At 37.2% G+C, this 9477-nt stretch overlaps 1 long non-coding RNA gene across 1 annotated transcript in view; it reads left to right on the top strand.

Moving 5' to 3' along the window:
- The first annotated feature begins 273 nt into the window (after window positions 1–273).
- The window catches only part of LOC129205212 (uncharacterized), a 37091-nt gene continuing 27887 nt past the window's right edge, over window positions 274–9477 (top strand). The window contains exons 1-2 of the long non-coding RNA XR_008576653.1: window positions 274–341; window positions 2605–3367. This is a non-coding gene — a long non-coding RNA (uncharacterized LOC129205212). The remainder of the gene's footprint in view (window positions 342–2604; window positions 3368–9477) is intronic.

Below are 9477 nucleotides of genomic sequence, written 5' to 3'. Positions count from 1 at the left end.
ATTGAACTCTACTCATCTGTCAGCTTTTACATAATTCCAACTTTTATATAAGTTGACATTATATATATTAAATAAAACTCCAGAGTGCCTGTATGATCTAAATGACATTAAATTATACTTCTTTTGTATTGATGAAAGGAATCTCAGCATTTGTTTTATGTATGTTTATTACCCATTCAGATGCTATTGAGTGTTTTGTAGCTTAGGAATGGCTGTATTAAGCTCAGTTGGGCATGCTGTGTTTTCTGTTTCATAGTATGTGTCAGCAAATGGAGTAAATCTCAAACTGACTTCATTATGAACAAGACTCACAACTTGGCATTTATCTGCTTGTTACTCAGGTAAGCTTACTGCAGAATTTGTGGTCTAGTTGCTATTTTTAATGTGCTTCCTTGTTTTTTTAGTAAGACACTTTCATCAAATTTGAGCGCTCATTCAGATTATATATTGATGGGTTTAGGTACTAATGATAAAGAGTGTGCTTTGATCTCCTCATTTGAATAGTCACAAGTCTTTTAATACTTGGAGTTCTAATCACTGGTCAATCGTGGCATAGTTGGTAATTGATGATTAAGAATGCAGACAATTCTACATTAAAATTCATTTCTACATACATACTTTTAAAATAATCCCTGTAAACTATTGGGTTTGTCATTACTTGCAAAGAGACCCAGAGTGATTGTAGGGTAACTTATTTGTGCACTCTGTTCTCTTCATACAGAAAATCTCCAAGCAATAGAGGCAAATCTTACGACAGCTGTAGTTATTTAAGAGTGAAGGGTTTCTTACATAAAACATACATTTTGTTTGTTTGTTTTAAATGCTGAGCGGCTTTATGTGGTTTATTTGTGGATTTTTTTTTTACTAGCTAAAAATGTAAGCTACTACATAAATATTTGTTCAGGCTTAGTTTCAGAGTGACAGAGCAATGTTTCATGTACAGTACTTTATTGATGGATCAATTTGATTGAAGTCTATAGGGAAACTCTGACGATGGAAGGAATTATTTCAATGCTAGCATCATTTCCAAGGGGATTTCAAGCATCTTTTCAGCCATAATTATATAACATGGCATATACATAACAGTTAACGATGGAGACATGTTATCTTTCCGTTTTGGTATTCTCGATGGTATTTCTGCCCTCTTGTAAGATGTTCAGGAATGTGTGAAATTTCCAGATTCTTTTTTGAACAGATCTAGAAGTCTGGGAAATCCATGTGTGTTTCAGTGTAATGAGTAAAAGTTTAATCTCTGACACGAGCTTTCTGCTTCATTTATCACTTTCACATTTCAGTCTCCCATACACAGTGGATCTGTGTCTGATATTTAAAAACAAAACATCTCACTGGGAGACATAAATGGAATAAATGAAATGTCTTGTTATTGCTCTGTACAAACTATGCTTGTGACAGGCTGTAGATAACTCACTCTCTTTAGCTGTTCCCTTAAAGAGTGCTTCATAAATGTGGAAACTGCAAAACAAGGGAAAGGGTAATCTTTTCTGGTGTGAAGCTAGTGTGCAGGGATCCAGCATTTCAAGTGTTCTCTGCCTAGTTCTGCTACAAATTATTATCTGATTTTGCTCAAATAATTGCAACTATATTTAATTTCATATGAATAGTTGAGACTGTTATATGAATATAATAATTTGACAGTCCAACTGTGACAATCTGTGCTTGAAGAACTCTGAAATTATGGAGTAAAAGCTGTTACGTAAATTCAAGGATGATTTATTAATGGACCTTTTCAGTGTAAATTTGAGGCAGGTGTATGTGCCCAGCTACATTAAGCAATTCATGGGCAGCCATAGTGACTTGATTACTGTTATGGATGAGGTTGATAGTAACACCTCAGACTACTGTACCACATAACCAACATATGTGGACTCAACTCTGCCTCCATCTTCTTTAATTATTCATTCCATTCAAAAAATTACTTTGCGTGTGAAGCAATATTTAAATATATCTTTTTCTGCTTAGCATTGTAACATGACTGCTTCTTTCACTGCAGATATTAAGGAAATCAAAAAAGCACTGACTGCATAGAATTTGAAATAAAATATTCTAAAAACTTCAGGCATTTCAGTATGTCGCATATGCCAAGATACCTGATGGAGTGATCTAGCCTGTTAAAATGATGAATATAGCTCTGAGTTAACAGGTTTACAACTTCTTGGAATAGTCCAGGGATGAATAACTTAAGAAAAAAATGAATATGAAAGAATGGTAGTACTGAAAGATCTCTAGGTCACAAAGCAGGTAGGAGGGTTCCTTACATGTATACTTCCTATTTATGAGTGTGTTAATTATCTGAGAGGAGGAGTTGCATGCTTGAGTCCATGCACTCTGAATTTTTTTTTTCTCATGCAGCAGTCAATTTTAAAGATCAACTGTCTGTCCTGCCTCAAAGTAGGTAGCAAGGTATGAGCCGATTTTTGTGTGTAACCTCAACTCTCCTACCAGGTCATCGCATTCCTGATAGTTGCATCTTTCCTGGGGTAATTTGACTGGGAATTGCTACCAACAAGATAAACTAGTGCTGGATAATCTTGTAGCAATTATGAAAGTCTCTTCTGACATCAGATACTTTTTTCTTTCCCACAGGTAAATGCACCTTTAATACATGATCCTGTTTACAGGATCTGTAACACTCCTTCTGGGTTCTGCTCGCAGAATGAAAAGGTGGAAAAGCACCCACAAAGCAGCCATTGCATAAACAGCCCATTTCGCCCTTCAGAGCTCTCCTGCCGCTTTGATGGAAAGTGCGATGGATGCACAAAGCCTGCAGAAAGAAATAATAAGTTCTTGGCTTGCTGAGAAGGAGACTCTAACCTCAGAGTCCCAGGAGAGGTTTTTGAGTCAACTCCATTATCCTTGTAAGGCTCTAACAGTAGCAAGGGGTGTTGATCCTTTCATTCTGCAGCTTTAATGTGGTTACTATCAAGAGCTCTGCAAATACTTGACACAAAACTGACCTTTTGGCTTGGAAAAGCCTGGAGGTTCTGGACTTTCTTGATTGTGGAAGAAATGTAAAAGAAAAGTCAGCATTGGTTTGATAGATTGGTCTGTCACTCCAGCCTTTTAAAGATCACCTTGGAGAAACAGTCAAATTAACTGGTCTGGAAGAAACAAGTGCTAAAACTGTAAGGAGAAGACTTTTACATAAACTTTTTTTTTAAAAGATCTTTATGACATAAAACCTGCAGGTGATCTGAAGTAGCAGGAAACAATTGGAAGAGAAGGCTATTGTAAAGTGAGAGTTTCTGAACCTGCCCAGCATGAATTCCTTTCCTGCAGCCTCATGTGGGATCTGTCTCTCCTTCAATCTTACTCCTTGCTGTTTCAGAAGATTCTGTTCCAGAGACAGGTAAGCTTGCTTTTCTTTACTCTTAATCTGCAGCAGTTCATGAGAACTTAAGTGTGTTGGTTGTTAGCAGTGAGGTTTGGTTTTGTTTTTCCCCTAGTATTTGGAGTTACGCCTTTATAAAAATTGTGGTTAGTCTGCAACTTTTCAGAAGTTTATGGATATCCTGATTGATACTTCCTTGAGATGTTACAGCCAAGCAAAATAATCACAAACAGTACATACTGAATGTGCAGGGTATTTCCACTCTGGGAATTAAAAAAAACTTTTGAGTTCATATACGGTAGGCACTGCAATGTAACCACCTAGTGGAGTCATTGCAAGGCTCGATTAATGGTACAGATTTTTAGACCAGAATTTGTTACTTCTGTATCTTGCACACTGTTCTGTGGTGGAAATGTTTCACAGGCCATAAAGCTGTCCCTTCTGCCAGCTGCAATTTTTGAAAAATCATAGCATGCTGGAGGCTTGACTCTGCTCTTGCTGGAGGATGTCCCCCACGTTTCAGATCTGTTTAGATGTAGATCCATTGAAATTGTCTATAATGAAGGCTCTGTTAAAAGTAGGATGTATCTGGACTCTTTATCTGTTTGGTATGAACCTCAACACAAAGTAAATATAGTATCTAAGCAAAAATCAGCTAAATTACTTGGTGGCTCTTTGATAGCTTGGCTAAGAAAAAATAATCCTTCACTAAATACATGTAGGCAGATGCCAAAGATCTCGTCTGACATTTGGAGGATTAAACAACAGGTGATATGGAAATAGTCTTACCCTTCCTTCCCTTTCAAAAATAGATATTTTGACTGGGGCAGATCTACTACTTGTATCACTAAATGTGATGTGCTGTGCCTCAGTGAGAGGGATGCTTTATTTAAAGTAGTGTTTCATAAAAAAGATTAATTTCTCAGAGGCAAAAAGCAAAGCTTCCTGAAAGAACTGTGATGTTGATCCAATTCCATTACTTTCAAGTTTTTGATGCCTGCTGAAGCGTAATGTTGCCTCAGAAGCAAAATGGACTTTTTCACAGATTCTAAAGAAGTTGTGACATTTCTCAGATTCATAATAGTTTCTCAGAAGTTGAAGCATTAACTCTTTTATGCTATCATACTGAAAAACCCCTTTGTTCACCATACCAATTATCTTTTTAGGGTCGATCAGTCGTTACAGTTCATGTGTACCACAAACTCCCAATTCCTACGAATATGTTTAGTTTTGCTATGTTCTGTCTGTACAAAAGCTTCAGCTCAGCCTTTCCTAGTTTTAATTATTGTCTTTTGTTCAAACTAATGGATTTTTCAGTAGCATAGCTGATATTAATGCAATTAAAACACTTAAGTACAGAGGAGCTGATATTCCAGAAAATGAGTAAGCTGAGAAGTGAGGCTGGTATTTTACTCTTCTAGTAATAGAGATATACTATTTCATTGCAGGTTCAGTAGTAATTATTTATACTGATGAATAGAGAAATGGGGCAAAATGTTCTGCCCCAGGCTTTTACTGTAACTTGTTTGAAGCTGAGCAAAATAACTAAGGTTTCTTTTTCATGAAGAGGAATGCAGATGATGTGACAAAATGTGACGGGGGAATAAGGTTGTGACAAGATCCTATCTGTGAGGAAACCAGCAGAAATCAGGGTAGGATGTTCCCAGAGGGCCAACCAGTGCAGCTCTGCTGGCGTCCGAAGGCACGAGTCTGTGCGGGAAGTGTGATGATCTGGCCCTAGGCTACTGAAATACATTTTTAAAAGAATGATCCTCATTTTGCTCTTTCATGAGAAAGTCATTCTTCTACAGAAATATCTATTGTTTTGATGTCATTTTGAGTCATGCTGGTATTCAGTACCCAAAAGAGCCTGTTGTAATGAACAGGTGATGCTTTTATGTGCTTCCAGGGAAAACTTAATGAGTGGAAGAATACTGTGGAGGAGGAAGAGTGTTGCTCCTTACCAAAGCAAGTCAGGTGTTGCTGCTTTGGCATTGGGAAGGGATGTTACATGGGGCCACAGGCTGAGGCACAGAGGTACCTGAGCTACTGGAGCTCTGCACTGTGGAAGTGGAAAACCTGTGTGCAGCTACATTAAGAACTCTCCGCAGACTTCACTAGTTTTGGTGTGGATTTCGATGGCTCTACTAATGCTGGTGTCTGAACTTTGATGCGCTGCTTTGTGGATGCAGCAGATCACTGCCAACGTTGAGGTCAGACTGGAAGATTTCAAATCTGTATTTCCTCTGGCAGAGTGCAAAACAGCGACCGCTGCATGCTTTAGGTTGTCAGCTGTTGCTCTGTGTGAACTCTGCAGGCATTTATGCGTGTACCCCACAATGTCCTTCGCAGCAAGTGTTACTGATACCAGTAGTCCTAATGAGAGGAACAAAGTACTGCTATGGATCAGATGCTGTCTAAAAACTCAGAAATGAGGAAAATGTAGATAGCTCATCCAAAGTCAATATTGTGTATCAGCTAAACTGTGTGTCAGCAAAGCTTTACTCTCAATATTTTTTCCAAAATATGAATAAAATTGAAAAAAATGTATGATAATGCATGATGACTTGAAGCCAAGAGGAGACTGAGTAATTCCAGTTTTAGGTGAAGAGACAATACAATATCAAGTCAAATTGAGAAATGTTAAGAGATTAACAGAAAGGGTAATGACTTGTGGTTTTTAGAATGACTACGTTTTGAAATGGTTATGTTTCTGTGGTTTTTTTTGGAGCAACTGGATTCTGAGACAAAGCAGATGAAAGATGAGTATACATTTAGAATAGTGAAAAAAGGAAATTTCCCAGTAATGCTGTATTGCATCTTCCGGTATATCCTTGAAGAATGCAATACTCTGGTCTCAAGAGCATGTAGTGACATGGAGAAAACTCATGAGAAGACAGGAAAGTTCAAGAAAAACAACTGAGAAACAAGATGATAGATATGTGAAAGAAAGTGTTCTTTATAGAAAGTAAAGTAGGAATTAGTAGTCAAATTTCAGTAACATCAATAGCTCATAAGGCAGACAGCACTCCCAATAATCCCCCAAACAACCGAGCAACAAATTCTCCAGAAATACACTTTATACAGCTTGTAACATGGTAATGCTAACAGTCATGCTATAATTAAATACTACAATAAAGGAGGGATTATTAGAAGAGTAAACATTTTCATGCTTCACATATAAGCCTAAGTGCTGGGGTTTTAGATGAAATATTCCTTGAACAAGCTATTCCCAATTATCTATTGCAAGGTTTCCGAAGGGAAATATTCTGTTAGGTGACAAGGAGGGTTTGTGCCATGCTCATGTTATGCTGCCCTAGCTAGTTACAGCTTGGTCATTAAATGAGGCAGAATCTGTCAAGAGTCTGTGACTCCAAATGTCACTGAACACCCTGCTGTCTTTGCTCCTCTCTGAAGCACTTTGTGTTGCCTCTAGGATGCTCGTCTAGGTATAACACTGCTGACAGATTATAGCAACTCCTATGATCCTTGTTTTGTTTCTTTTGATCTCTCCTAACAAAGTACAGTTTGTTCAAAACAACTGAAGGAAGCAGAAGCTGTTAATTTTCTCAAAATTATTTTTGTGCAAACCTATACACTGGCTTTGGTGGCTGCTTGTGGAAATAAGCTTTAAAGTTTGATATACCTCAAGAACTGTTTTGAAACTTGATTTATTTCTAATTAAAATGAAATCTCAACCCATGTGAGGTTTTTGATAATTTCAACCTTTGTTGCAAGAGCAGTTCTAAACAAGTAAAGTTCTTTTATCTCGGGGACTAGCTCCTATTGTACTGTTTGATATTATGGTTGCTAAATTCACCCCACACAGTCTCATTGACTTCAGTGGGAATTTTCCTTGAACAAGGAATTAAATAGTCTTCAGAATTAGTTCCCCCATGAATTCAGAATATTAGATATCAGCTCAAGTTATGTTGCATACTGTCAATTTTCCACCTGTTAAAATTCTTGGAGCAGATGCAATAAAATTTCTTCAAGCTTGATAAAAAAAGTTACATGTAGTTTGAATTATCTGCAGAAGTCTAGGAGTTTGGTTGGATTTTGTGAAGACTGCCTTGAGGTTCTCTTACAGGAAAGGAATTTTCTGTACTAAGCTCCATATTTCACCCCTGTCAATTCTGTGTTACTTTGGTGTTATGCATTTAAATAAAAAGAAATAACTTTTTTTTGGTAAATGATTAGTAAATAATAAAGGCAAGAGCATAACAAAAAAAGAACACAGCTCAGCATGGGTCTTTGAACTTCAAAGATGACCCACAATGCGTTATTTACATGTTTGTGTGTGGTGAGAGAGAGAAAATGTAACTAGTATATGGGAAATTGAGGATGGGATTGTCATTAGTTGTACAAAACTGCAAGAATACATCTTACAATGAGTATGTTCCTTTATATGAAGGCAAGCTCTGGCACTTGAAACATTTTTAATCTTCCTTGTCTTTTCTACATGTGCTGATCTGTCAGTGTAAATGTATGCCTAAAGCTAGCAGAGGGACATTGTAAAAGACTTAAGCGCCCACTGGACTTTTTTCTTTTATTTTTCTAACTCACAGATGAAGTGATTGATGGGAAGTAATTTTCATTAACCTTGATCCTGCCTGTGAAGGCTGCTTCCAAGTACTTTTTCCATTTTTTTAAATCAAATACTTTTGACAAGATGTGGATGATTTTGATATTGATTCATACTCTTTATCTATAAAAAAAATTCATAAAGATTTAGTTTTGAGACTATAGTAGCAAATAGGCTAGAGGTCCACGTGTATCTGTCTTAGATGCATAAACTTCATGGATTCTGGTGATTAAGTCAAGGAAAGAGAAGAGTCTTCTGCACTGAAGATAATAAACTTAACATTTTCTAGCTGAATGCTTTATGTATAGTATACCCTTGTGAACTCACATTCTTTTAACCAACTGGAAATATATCTTTGGGGTATATTTGGTTTCCAGCAATCATCAGTTCTATGATTTTTTTAGTTTTTTAAACTGTATGGCGCAATATATGCGGATGTTATGCACAAGAAATAAATCCTGTACTCTGAAAGCACATTGTAAAAGCATCATCTTTAAAATGCTTTAAGTAATTTCTCTGGATGGATTAAATAACTTTTTTCCTATTCTTTTATCTTGGCTACCATTTGAAACTGCTACAGGTAAACTTCTCCTTCAGAACTGGGTGAAGGTCAGGGGCGAGATCTTTAGGTAGAATAGATCAGTGCAGTCTGTCTCATTTTGCAGGAAAACCTTGCCTTGGCCCTGCTGATGATCTTGCTCTCAGAACATTTTCCTCATAAAGAAATGCACTTCAGCCTGTCTCTCCTAACAGTCTTGTTCCCCTGAGATGCGCGTGGAGTCCAGTAGGTCTATAGCCTGGCTTCCAGCACGCTAACAGCTTTTTGTTTTTTTTGTATCCATCCCTCCTCACTGGGCAATATGTTTTTATTCTTTGCCTAAACCAGATGTAGATCACATTCTTGTTTTAGCAAGTAGAAGCAGAAGGTATTAACACAGAAGCGAGGCTGAAGTTTCACCTGTGGGATTCCTCTATTGGGCAGTGTGGTAGTAGAAGCAGTGTTTGTTTTCACTTGCAAAATCTCTAGAAGATACTTTGGCAGTAAATAATACACCACTACCTAATTTTATTGTAAAGTAAGCACACCAGATAGTGACTTCTTTTAGTACTTCATTGGTCAAGCTGCTATAGACTCTGGTGTGAGTTTGTTCAAGTGATGCTGAATACAAATGTGAAAACCTGGTTTTTGGCATATTATGTCTAATACAATTGTGAGGGGAAAATACTTTCTTACTGGAATAGGGAGGGCACTGAAGATAGTGCATCACAAAAATGACTTTACTGTTACAAAACATGTGACAAGCTAGGTGATGTGTGCAAACAGGTGAGGAAAGTGTACTACACTGATACTCAAAAACCCCCTTTCTTTTAGGATAGACGGAGGATTTTCCTTTTCCTCTGTAGTATGACCTGATACAATTTATCATTTCAAGCTCTCCTGTGCACATTTGGGGAACAGATAATGCCACCATGGAAGCTAAGATTTTGGATGACGCCATGTGATCTCAGCAGCTGGCACATAATGAAAAATACTAATTATTGT

The sequence above is a fragment of the Grus americana genome, chromosome 3 (genome assembly GCF_028858705.1).
Source record: "Grus americana isolate bGruAme1 chromosome 3, bGruAme1.mat, whole genome shotgun sequence".
NCBI lineage: Eukaryota > Metazoa > Chordata > Aves > Gruiformes > Gruidae > Grus > Grus americana.
This window is presented reverse-complemented; position numbering and strand designations above follow the sequence as displayed.